At 47.1% G+C, this 12,974-nt stretch overlaps 1 pseudogene; it reads left to right on the top strand.

The window, feature by feature from the left end:
• Positions 1-6,441: 6,441 nt before the first annotated feature.
• Positions 6,442-7,015, top strand: LOC114629656 (annotated as a pseudogene).
• The last annotated feature ends 5,959 nt before the right edge of the window (positions 7,016-12,974 follow it).

The following is a 12,974-nucleotide window of genomic DNA, read 5'->3' as shown; positions in this document are numbered from 1 at the left end:
CTCTCTCTCTCCTCCCCACCCCCCACTCTGTTTTCCTTCAGCACTCAGGTCACACGGTCCTCTCCGGTCTCCTGGTTATTGTTCACCCCCTTCCAGTCTCCAGTCTTCTCCCTTTACCTGAATCTCCCTGTTTCTTCATTCAACTGTCTGTTTATCTCCAGTCTTCCCCCTGGAGGATAAACCGCCTAAGACCAGGAACCCCCTCTGACTTGTTCAGGGCTGTGGCCCCTGAACCTCAAACATCACAGCACCCCCACGTATGGGCTCTTGGGTGACTGAGAGAACGTATCCATCTTCCACAAGCCAGGCTCTGTTCTAAGCAGTTTACCTGTACCACCTGACAGAATCCTGGTGTAGAGAAGCTGCTGTTTATGCAGGTGTAGACCTGGCCAAGGTCACACAGCTAGGAAGGTTGTAGTCAAACCAGCTTGCTCCTCAGAGACTACATGAGCCTTACTGTGGACAGCTGAGCTCTATAGCAACCCCCCACATTTCTGCATGAATGAATGAGTGGGCCGATTATACACACCTGCACAGAGTAGCCCGCTGCAATAAGCAGCCTCACCCACTCAAAAAAGCGCTTTGGGATCTTCTGGGGAGTGTTGGGGGAAGGGCGGGGTCTGCTTTTGGCATTTGGAAAGGAGCAACACCCACTAAAGAAGGTCTGTACATTAAGTTCTGGATTCAGAGGGCCTTGTAGTTTTCTGTTCTGCCCAGTGCTTCCAGCACCACTAGCTGCCCAGGCCTGGGGATGGGTGATGGTGGGGGTGGGGGTGGGGCGGCACCCAGGAAACATTGTATCCTGGTAGCTGTAGGCTCTCTCCAGGGTGACTCTGCTATCTTGTGAGAGTCATATCTCTGGCTAGCTGCCATTCGCCTGGCAGCCCTAATGTCTTATCTCATCCATCATCCGGTTAAACTCATCCAAGCTGGATCTCCGAATGAGATGTGTGTGCGGACGATGGCATAGCCTGGAGCTCTGGAGGGAATCGAACCCACAAGAAGGGAGGCCGGGGAGGACCAGAAGAACAGCAGACCTGAGGTCTGAGTAGATCACTCTCAGCTGAGGAGGGCCCACCAAGAGAGAAGGGGAGGGCAGGGAAAAGAACGGGAGGAGAAAAAGGGAAAGCGGCTGGGGATAGGAGTAGAGGTGGAGGGTGTTGGTTTTCTATTGCAATTGAAATGTAGACTCCTCTGGTGCCCTGCCAGCTTCAGTGCACCCCGGCTCTGCCCTTCCCCCCCCCCCATCCCCCATCAAGCTGACAGCCTAGGAAAGCAGGCAGGTTAGGGAGGTGATGTATTGCAGGCTCTGCTTCTTCTAACACCAGGTTCTGTGGCCTGGCTTCCCTCACCCTCAGCTGCCCCAGCACTTCCGGGTAGAAACCGACTGGGAAAGTCTGAGCTTCTCCCGGCTTAGCTGCCCCTTGCCTGGTTTGCTCTCCATCCCAGCCTCTAGGGAGAGGAATTTGTGTTGTCACCCCCTTCCCCCTAAGCGTCCTGCTGAAAGACAAGATGTAGGATTGTAGGATTTAGGCTCCCCAGAGATTTTTCTAGTCCAGCCCTTGGATTTTGTTTTGCTTTTCAATCTTTGTTTTTTGTTTTGTTTTTCGAGACAGGGTTTCTCTTATAGCACAGGCTGTCCTGGAACTCACTCGAACTCTCGAACTCAGAAATCCACCTGCCTCTGCCTCCCAAGTGCTGGGATTAAAGGCGTGCGCCACCACTGCCCAGCTGCTTTTCAATCTTAAACAATTAAAAAATAATAATTGCCCAACCTTAAACTGGAATAGATTGCATTTAAAAATTGTTTTTCTAAAGCTAGGTGGTGGTGGTGGAGGAGGAGCAAGCTTTTAATCCCAGCACTTGGGAGGCAGAGGCAGGTGGATTTCTGAGTTCGAGGCCAGTCTGGTCTACAGAGTGAGTTCCAGGTCAGCCAGGGCTACACAGAGAAACCCTGTCTCGAAAAACCAAAAACCAAACCAAACCAAACCAAACCAACAACAACAACAAAATAAATAAATAAATAAACAAACAAATAGAAAACAAGTACAAAAAAGAACCACAAATAACTGGATGCCCCGCTATGACCTAGCCTTGAAATCCACGTTGTTATTCCCACTTTCTTCCTTGGTCTAAACAGCTAACTAGTTGCTCAAATCCAACAGGGACAGCAACACCTGCTCCCGAATTATTTTTAATGAATTAACTATGCATTGGGTGGATTGTGCACCACGTTGCATGTGTGGAAATCAGAGGACAGCTTACGGGAGTCAGTCTCTCCTTCTACCATGCGGTCCTAGAGATGGAACTGGGGTTGTCAGGCTTGGTGGCAAACACTTTTCTCCACTGAGCTGTCATACACACACTTTTGGCACCAGGTTTTAAAACTACTCCAGCACAAGTATAAACTGAAAAATAAAGTTTTCCCTCTCTCCCATCCCTCTAGGGCCCAATTACACTCCCTAGCAGTAAACCCAACCTACTTCTTATATGTCTTCTTAGAGAGAATACATGCCCGCCCGTACCACAGAGACATGAGAATTATAGAAGCACAAACCATGCTCTGTCCTTTGGTTGTTCAACTCCTGTTCCATCCATCCAGAACCTAAATGCATTCAAGCAATGGATACCTTTGGATTTGATGTCCATCCCTTGCCGCCACTGCTATCTGAAATGTAACCCAAGAGTCAAGGGTTCCAGTTCTGCAGCACCCAGTGCCTCCTAGGTCTCACTTTCTGAATCCATACACCAAATAAGTTTGAACAGCAAAAATGCCTGTGGAAATACACAGGCAAACCCAGAAGCCAGGAGTACTGTGGAACGCCTGTAATCCCCAGGCTGAGGTAAGAGCATCTGAACAGGATACAAGCCAGTCCTAAGGAAGCCTGGGTTTCATAGAAAGACCCCTGTTGACAAGAAGGGAAGGGGGGTGGGGAAGAAAGGAAAAAAGATTTCAAACAACAGAACCATCCAAATATACATCCCAGCGAATACATAACAGATACTGTTCTTTGACTTTGCTGCCAAGTCTGACAGCCTTAGTTTGATTCCTGGAATTCACAAAATGGAAGAAGAGAACCAACTTCCACAAATTGTCCTTTTACCTAGACACACACGCACGTGCACACACACTTTAAAAAAAAATACTGTTTTAAATCTTGTGTGTTTTAACCTTAAAGTTTATCTAGGGCTGGTCGAGTTCTTATCTATCGTGTATAAAGCTCTGAGTTTTACCTTCAGCACCATAACCAACATCAGACATGCTGGCACCTGCCTGTAAACCCAACGTTCCAAAGATGGAAGCAGGAGGGTCAGAAACTCAGAGTCATCCTCAGACACATAATGAGTTTGAAGTTAGACTGTGCTACATGTGACCCTGTTCCAAAACAAAAAATAATTTAGTAGTTCATTTTAAAGATCAGCCTAGGGGCTGGAGAGATGGCTTAGCAGTTAAGAGCACTGACTGCTCTTCCAGGGGTACTGAGTTCAATTCCCAGCAACCACATGGTGGCTCACAACCATCTGTAATGGGATCCAATGCCCTCTTCTAGTGGGTCTGAAGACAGCTACAGTGTACTCATATAAATAAAAATAAATAACTTTTAAAAAGAAAAAGAACAGCCCATTTCCGAGTATACAGCAGGGCTTCGTATAAGAGCACGCTGCTATCCACTGTTCAAATGTACTGTAATTTCTGCTAATCATGTACCCATTTCTGCTAATCATAATGTACACTGGAGCAAATAACCTTCTCCAGGAGAGAGACAGAGACAGACAGAGACACAGAGACAAAAACAGAGACAGAGACACAGAGCTCATCTGTGGCCATGGGATGAAATCCTAGAAGCAGCACACTGTATGAAGGGAGGGCTCCTGTGGCCATCCAGGCTATACTTTGAAAAGCAGTAGTGATCCTCACCCCATACCTCCTAGATTCTCACCATGATGGTTTGTCTGCTGCCAGTATGACCTGCGGGACCCTGACTGCTTCCGGGTCAGCAGGTGGGAGCTGCTTCTGGGCTATTTAATAGCATTATATGAAGGCCTGTGGGGCACAGAGCAATGAGTGGACCCTGCAAAGGAAAGCTCATTACTTCCGCAGAAGGGCATGGAAGAAGGACATGGGGGCCAGGCGGTGGTGGTGCACGCCTTTAATCCCAGCACTTGGGAGGCAGAGGCAGGCGGATTTCTGAGTTCGAGTCCAGCCTGGTCTACCGAGTGAGTTCCAGGACAGCCAGGGCTACATAGAGAAACCCTGTCTTGAAAAAACAAAAACAAAACAAACAAAGAAAAAAAGGACATGGGGAGCTAGGCACATGGCATCTGCGTCCTGACTTTCAGCAATTCCTTCAGCTGCTGCTCTCCAGCCAGGAAGTAGTCACTAGGGTGATTCACTGTTCCCTCTCCCTTTAGAAACACGCTTGTCTACTTGATTTATTTTATTCTTTTATTTTTTGGTTGTTCAAGACAGGATTTCTCTGTGTAGCCTTGGCTGTCCTGGAACTTGCTCTGTAGACCAGGCTGGCCTCAATTCTCTTGCTTCTGTCTCTTAAGTGCTGAGATTAAAGGTATATCCCACCACTACCTTGCTTATTTTAGTCTTTTAAATATATGTTATGGGGCGGGGGTAGTATTTGCACACGTTTGGGTGCCCTCAGAGGCCAGAAGTAGGTGCCAGATCCCCTGGAGCTGGAGTTACAAGCAGTTATAAGTTGCCTGATGGAGGTTCAGGGAATTGAACTCTGAAAGAGCAAGTGCTCTTAACTGCTGAGTTACCTTCCCAGTTCAAGTCTTTTCTTGTAGTAGTACCAGCTGTAGAAGTTTCCAGTTGTGCAAAAGCTAATGGAAGGAAGGAGACAACTTACCTTCATTAGAAATTCCAAGACAAACATAACTGCATGGCTACTGGGCTTCGGATCTCTGCTGAAGCGCCATATGGGACTCTGGGTGGTTTGACCTATCTATCCACATTCCCTTCATCCCAAGGCCATCCTTGAAACTGAGAAGTCCACCCAGTCAGTCAGTGACTGGTCCTGCAGGCCAAAGAAAAAGGGGTGGAGCCTTCGGAGAAGGAAAGGGGAGAAGAGTGATGTGTTAGACATATTTAGTCATTGCTATGAAAACAGTCCTGGGGAAAGCTGGGTTGTACATAGTGAGTTCTAGACCTGCCAGGGGACATCGGGAGACCCTGTCTCAAAACAAAACAAAACACATCATCATCATTAGAAAAATTGATGCTGTCAAAATAAGTAAGTAGCTGGGCAGTGGTGACGCATGCCTTTAGTCCCAGCACAGGCAAATCTTTGTGAGTTCGAGGCCGGCCTGGTCTACAAAGCAAGTTTCAGGACAGCCAGGGCTAGACAGAGAAACCCTGTCCTAAAAAATAAAATAAAACAAAACAAAATAAAATAAATTAAATAAGCAAGCCAGGGTGGCTCACACCTGTGATCCCGGGGTCCTCCCGGATATTCCCTTCCTCGCTCATGAGCTCTTTGCAGCCTGTGAGGACAGGAAATGGTGGGGGATGAAGGAAAAGCACTATGAGGGTCAAACATTCCTGGCTTCTGCTTCTGGCCGGGCCATTTATTAACCTTCAACTGAGCCTTGTGGTATAGGTTGGTAGTTGCAGATACCCTGGAAGGCTGAGGCAGGAAATTCACAGAGAAAGCCATAGTTTGTTGGAATATCTCAGTCATGTGACGTTCTGTGAGAAGGGTTTTTTTTTATTATTATTATTCAGATAGCTACAAGGAAGAAAATCTTTACTCTCTATTTTTATTTTATTTTTGTTTCTGAGCCTCTCGTCTGTTTGTATGTGTGTTCATCACATGAATGCCTGTGATTCTCTGGAACTGGAATTATGGGTGGCTGTGGGCTGTTGCGTGAGTACTGAGAAATGAATCCAGGGCCTCTATGAGAGCAACAGGAGCTCTTAACCTCTGAGCCACCTCTCCAATCTATACTCTACTCTCTTATGCTTACTGTTCTGAGAACTGCAAATTAAACTGACAAGAGACAGACTTATAACGAAAAAAACAAAACAAACAAAAAAATTCCAAGCTAAAAAACAAGTTTAACCTTGTACCTACAGAAGTTCACAGAAACGTGTGGGAGGGTCATTCCGGGGCTAGGGAAATAGGTTAGCTGTTAAAAGCACTTGCTGCTCTTACAGAGGACGCATGTTCAAGCCCCATACACAACTGTCTGTAACTCCAGGTCCAGGGCGTGCCCTCTCCAGCCTCTAAAAGCACCGACACACATATAGTATACATATATACATTTAGGCAAAAACATTCAGATACTTAAGACTAAATCTTAAATACAGAGGGGGGTAGCTAGGTTGGGAGGTAGCTCAGTGCTAGGGTTTGTCTAATATTGATGAGATACTGGGTTTTGAAGTAGAAACTTAAGGGTTCTTTGGAGCTCTCTTCCTGTAAGCGGCGAAAGGTGACTCATCAAGATGGTTCGCTACTCTCTTGACCCAGAAAATCCCACAAAATCTTGTAAATCATGAGGTTCAAACCTTCGCGTTCACTTTAAGAACACCCGGGAAACTGCCCAGGCCATCAAGGGCATGCACATCCGCAAAGCTACCAAGTACCTGAAGGATGTCACTTTAAAAAAACAATGTGTGCCATTCTGTCGGTATAATGGTGGAGTTGGTAGGTGTGCCCAGGCCAAACAATGGGGCTGGACACAGGGACGGTGGCCAAAGAAGAGTGCAGAGTTTTTACTGCACATGCTTAAAAACGTAGAGAGTAATGCTGAACTTAAGGGTTTAGACGTAGATTCTCTAGTCATTGAACACATCCAGGTGAACAAGGCACTTGAGATGTGCAGATGAACTTACAGAGCTCATGGCCGGATTAACCCATACATGAGCTCCCCCTGCCACATTGAGATGATCCTCACTGAGAAGGAACAGATTGTTCCAAAGCCAGAAGAGGAGGTTGCACAGAAGAAAAAGATATCCCAGAAGAAACTGAAGAAACAGAAGCTTATGGCACGGGAATAAATTCAGCATAAAATAAATGCAGATAAAAGTAAAAAAAAAAAAAAAAAGGGTTCTTTGGAAAGGCAATTGTGTTGAATGGTGTTTTGCTGGGTCAAACACGTGAAGGAACGTTTCACTGAAGCAGACACGGGTGAAAGGATGTTTTGCTAAAGCAAACACGTGAAAGGACACAGGATGAAGGATTTTTCGCTAATGACACACATGTATTGGTTTGCCTTATGTTTCGTAGTTGAACTCCATTTTGTTGTGACTCCGTAGAGAGAAATGTACCAAAAAAACTTCTAGTGGTGTGCTGCAGCTTTTTGCTGCTTCCACAGATTCAGGCTGATTGTCAGAATGATGTCAGCTGAGACAGGCGCACGTGCTGAGGCAAGACCCTTGGAAGACACATGATGTTTGGAGGGAGAATAAATGGGACTTGAGGGACCATGAAAGAGGCTGGGCGTGGCTTGCTGGTACAGCTAGCTGTGCAGCACACGGTCTTGTACCTTTGCTGATCTTCGCTTCACTAAAGAAAGGGCCCCAGCCGAGAACTTCTCCTGGTGTCCCTCCTGGTCCTTCCTGCTGACTTGAGCCGATTTGATTGTACTACCACTGCTGCGATCCCGACATTACCGAGCTGGACTGCTGGTACACCCATAACATGTTCGTTGAGTGGCTTGAGCTGCTGTTGCTAACCTGTGAACTGAACTGCTGATTTCCTAACAACACAGATGGGATCTGTTCCAATTCTAAACAGGTCCACTTCCCCTGTATCCTTTCTTTTCCACTACCACTGGTGGGTGGTGGGCTAGAAGGGAGATTAAAGCATTTAAGAACCATCATTTAAAAGTAGGATTTGAAAAAAATCAAAGTTACAGCATTTAATCCCTGCCACCAAAGAAAAACTGAAAAAAAAAAAAAAAGAACACTTAATTAGAGCACAGAGCCTATAATAACCTTTGCACTGCAGCTTAGGGGGAACAAAAGCAAGAGCACTTACAGGGACAGGAATGGGCCCTTCACTGACTAGATGGGAGATAATTTTGGGACAGTATCTGTTTAAGTGTGGTGACTTCTAGTCTCCAGAGACCAAAGCCAGTTTTCTCTGGTTGGACATTTATGATTTGGGGGTGTGTGTGTGTGTATGTGGCTCTGCTTTCAAATAATACATGATTTCAGGAACGGAGGCCAGACTGTAGCTCAGTGATAGAATACTTGTGCTTAGTTTGCACAAAGCTTGTGGGTACAAGGTGGCTTGCACCTTTAGTCGCAGTATTGGCGAGGCAGAAGCAGTCGGACCTCTGTGAGTTTCAAGGCAGCCTGGTCTGCATAGCAAATCCCAGGTCAGACCAAGGATACATAATGACATCCCATCTCAAAAACAAACCAATCAACAAACAAGAGAACCCTGTGCAAAAGGCCCTTGGTTCAGTCCCCAGGAATTCAAGGCTTCTGCCCCAAATAACTTGTACATTTCAGTAAGCACTCTGGACCCTTTGCCTGCAAAGTCCCAGAGTGAGAAAGTGGCAACAGCATCAGCTGTCCCTGGAGCTCCAGCCAGTTCAAGTTTTGTCAACACCACCCTTTTTGTCTCCTGAGACAAAGTCCCACAGTTCAGGCTGACCTGGAACTTGCTTGTCTAGCCCAGGCTGGCCTTAAACACATGTTCCTCTTGCCCCCAGCCTGCTGATTGCATGTGACACCAGACTAGACTCTTTCTTGTTCTCAGTCTCCCCTTTTCTCTCCAGACAGGCTCTAAGGTATCCTAGGTCTGGTCCTCCTGCCCCCACCTCCCCGATTCCGAGATTACAGGAGTGTGCCACCATGCCTGGTTTATGTGGTACTAGGCTTCAAACACAGGGTTTCATACAAGCTAGGCCAGCACTGGCCACATGCCCTGCATTCTCCAGCCTCACCTCTTTTTGTTGTTGTTATTGTTACTATTGTCTTTTACGTTTACTTATTGTATTTTTATGTTTTGAATGTTTTACCCATATGAAAGTACGTGTACCATGTTTGTGCCTGGTGCCCAAGGAGGTCAAAGAGTACACTGGCTTCCCCAGAACAGGAATTACTGGGAACTGAGCAAACACTGAGCTATCTCTCCCATTTGTGTTTTTGAGACAGGGTCTTGATATGTAGCCCAGGCTAGCCACTAACTTATGGAAGTTCTTCTGCCTCTGCCTCTGTCTCCTCTGCCTCCCCTCCTTCTGTCCCTCCCTTGCCCCTGCCTTTGCCTCTGTGTCCTGAGGTTACAGGCACATGCTAACATATCTCATCTTGCGTCCCCCCCCCTTCCTCCCTCCCTCCACCCCTTCTTGACCCATGGCTCTGTTCTCAGGCACACTCCTTCTCTGGCATGGTTAGAGGTCCTCCAGTGTCTCCAGATATGCATCGAGGTAATTACTGGCAATTTTACTATTCCCAAGTGTTCTAGCGAAATTCCTTGATTCCTTGAGCTTGGGCCTGCTGGATTTGGGGTTCCAGGGTGGAGGAATGTAATCTGGTGATTGGCTGGGCCTGGCACACATCCTCGTCCTGAAGTCCAATATTTGAAAGCCAAGGTCAGCCTCTTGCTTAGCACAAGGACTGAAATGGGGGAGTGGTTTCCTGAAAGGTAACTCATCATTTTTTAACAGAAGGACCACAGAGGGTACAGGATGAGGAAGGCCCTCAGATGCCCAACATGGAACTCCCACAGAGGGAAAAGCTGAACAACAGGATCTCAGATGATGAGAGCTGAAAAGCCTCTCAAGGGGCTGGAGAGATGGCTCAGTGGTTAAGAGCACTGACTGCTCTTCCAGAGGTCCTGAGTTCAAATCCCAGCAACCACATGGTGGCTTACAACCATCCGTAATGAGATTTGATGCCCTCTTCTGGTGTGTCTGAAGACAGCTACAGTGTACTCATAAGTAAAATAAATAAATCTTTAAAAAAAAAAAAGCCTCTCAAAACTGGGCTCATGGGGACTTTCCTATGACAGCAGCTTTTCTGGGGGCCCAGAAGTCCATCCTAGCCTGGCTGATGTCCAAAGAGAAGATGCCCTTGGTTCTTCCTCATTGCTTTTCTGCTGGAAAGATTCTGGATCACAGCTGGCCACCAGGCTCCATGGCTACGCTCTTCCCAGTAAGCTCTGGGCTTTGGCCACTTGCCAGGTTGGCATGACACCAACCACTAACTGCATACTCTTTCCCTGACACAGACTGGGTCGTCGGCACAATTTCCGGGGTTCCTAGGGAGCCAGAAGAAGGATCAGAGAATACAGTCCCTGTGTAACTAGGGTCCACTGGGCCAGATGCTGTCTCTGCCCCTCCCCAAAACCAGACCACCCTCCCATCCTCCACTCCCGACTTGAGAACAAGAGCCACACCTATTCCAGCCTACTTTGCAGCATCCTGTTCAGACCTGCTTGCACACTCATAAAGCCTAGGGCACTGTGCCCGAGGAAAGGAAGAGTTAACTCAAACAAAGCCTGCTTGAATGGGAAATCATCTTTCTGTGCTCCCCCCAACCCCAGTTCATATGCTCAGTAGGGCCTGAACAGGAATTTGTGGGGCATTCCCAGGGGTTCCTGCCAGCCTCCTTTCTTTTTGTCCTTCCTCCTTATTCTCTCGCCACAGAACATTAAAAACTGAGAGATTGAAAACCAGTGGTTCACAGTCCAGAACATAATGTGTTTGTCCTTTCTACTATTTAGGAAAGAAATTGAGGGCTCGGGCTGTAGGTCAGTAGGTAATGTGCTTGTCTAGCGGGCACAGAAACCTAGGCTCAGTTTCCAATAAGGCATAAGCCAAGTGTGTCGGTGAAAATCTATGATCCTAGCATTCGGGAGGTTGAGGCCCTCTGTCACCCTGAATTCCAGGCCAGTTGGGTTAGATGAGACCCTGTCACAAACAAAACAAAGCAACAAAAGGCTAGCAAGTGTTCTGTATGTTCTGTGTGAATTGATGGCATGTCCACTCCCATGGTATGGTTAAGGGGAAGATTTTTATTGTAGATATGAGGGAGAGGGAAAGGGAGAGAGAGAGAGAGAGAGAGAGAGAGAGAGAGAGAGAGAGAGAGAGAACAACCAGAAGTATTTGAAAGAGTCCAGAGCAGAGAGAGGAAGTAGTAGGTTGAAGGAGGCCAGTAGTCTAGACCTGGCATGAGAGGGGCAGGGCCAGGGGCAGAAGCAGGAGCAGGAAGAAAGTGGGAAGTGGGAGAGGAGAAAGAGAAAGGGAGGGAGGGAGATAGTAAGGGAAGGAGAGGTGTGGGGGCCGGGGGAGTGGGCAGACAGAGAGGTTATAGCTGCAAAAGTAGGGATATAAGGAGATTGAGTAGCCTTGGGGAGGGAAGCTGTAAGGTGGAGGGCTTTTAGGGTAAGGGAGGAGGAGAAGAGGCTAGGATGCTAATGCTATTTGGAAATACATAACAGGTTCTTGTGACACCGAGGGATCCAGGAGGCCAGCATTCTCTTTGGTGTGCTAAAAGGCACCACAGGTAGCCATTTGTCCCTTCTCCCAGTGATAATAGGTTTTTATCTAAACACCAGAAATCCTCCTATAGTCAAGGTTGGGCCTTTTTTGGATATTTGAATTTTGGAGTTTGAGGAACTGAAGTCTCCCTCCTTTGGACCTAATGGATTCCCTAGGTAAAGTGCTTACTGCACAATCCTGATGAGCCACCCACGTAGAAGTGGGTACCACAGGGTTCTTCTCTGACTTACATGCCCATAGTGGCACATGCACACATACATCATACACACATAGTTATGTATTTATTCATTTTGTTGTTGTTTTTGGAGACAGGATTTCTCTGTGTAGCCCTGGCTGTCCTGGGACTCACTCTGTAGACCAGGCTGGCCTCAAACTCAGAAATCTGCCTGCCTCTGCCTCCCAAGTGCTGGGATTAAAGGCGATGCCACCATTGCCCCGCTAGTTATGCCTTTTAAAAGGAAAAGTAAATAATGAAAATTGATCTGGGAACTGAGAGAGGGGCATACCTGTAAACCCCAGCACTTGGGAAGCCTGAGGCAGAAGTTAAAGTATAGCCTGGGCTACTTAGTGAACCTGGGCTACAGTGTCTTAATAAGCTGGGTGTGGTCATGCCTACGTCTGTTCAAAGCCAACCTCAGCTACATAATAGGTTTAAGATCAGCAGGGGACCCTGTCTCTGAAAAAAAGCGAAACCAAAGGCTGGCGGCATGACTCCATGGTGGAGCACTGACTGCTCTTCCAGAGGCCTGGGATTGATTCCCAACACCCATACGACTGATAACAACTCAATAACTCTGATTCCAAAGGTGATCTAACCCTTCTTCCTGGCCTCCAAGGGCGCTGCATGTCCGTGTACACAACACACGTGCAGGCAAAAGACTTTTACACATAAAGTATAAAAACAAATCTAACAAATAACATAAAACCAAATGGCAACAACAAAACAAACAAGACTGGGCGTGATGGTGCACACCTAAAATCTCAGCAGCACTCTGGAGGAAGGAGGAGGATGATGGTGCACACCTAAAATGTCAGCAGCACTCTGGAGGAAGGAGGAGGATGCGTTCAAGCCTAGCTTTTACTACTGAGCAAATACAAAGTCAGCCTGAGTCCATTTAGCCTCAAAACCAACAGAAATAAATAAGAAAGCATTGGGGGCTGTGGGGGGGTGGGGGGAGGAAGATAGAGTGTTGGAAAGCTGTGATATACTGCCCAGGTGTAAGGAGCAGGCCCTTAAACAGGACCAACTCCATTTTGTAATAGGAAACTTGTAAGACATGTCTGGACATGTCTGATACTTGTAAAGACATGTCTGGAAATGAAGCTGTGGTGAGATAACCATACACGAGTGGTTATCTGCCATGTACGTCATCAGTAACTCCAAATTCAGCATAAAAGAGGAGCCCGGAGCACTTCATCACACTTGTAGCCATGACTGGCCAATGTGATCCTCCGAACAAAGCCTCCTCAGCACCTGGTCATCAAAGAGTTAACTGAGAGAC

Source organism: Grammomys surdaster, unplaced genomic scaffold, assembly GCF_004785775.1.
Source record: "Grammomys surdaster isolate TR1022 unplaced genomic scaffold, NIH_TR_1.0 313, whole genome shotgun sequence".
In the NCBI taxonomy this organism is placed as follows: Eukaryota; Metazoa; Chordata; class Mammalia; order Rodentia; family Muridae; genus Grammomys; species Grammomys surdaster.
The sequence above is the reverse complement of the archived record's forward strand: the minus strand, read 5'-3'. Positions and strand labels throughout refer to the sequence as shown.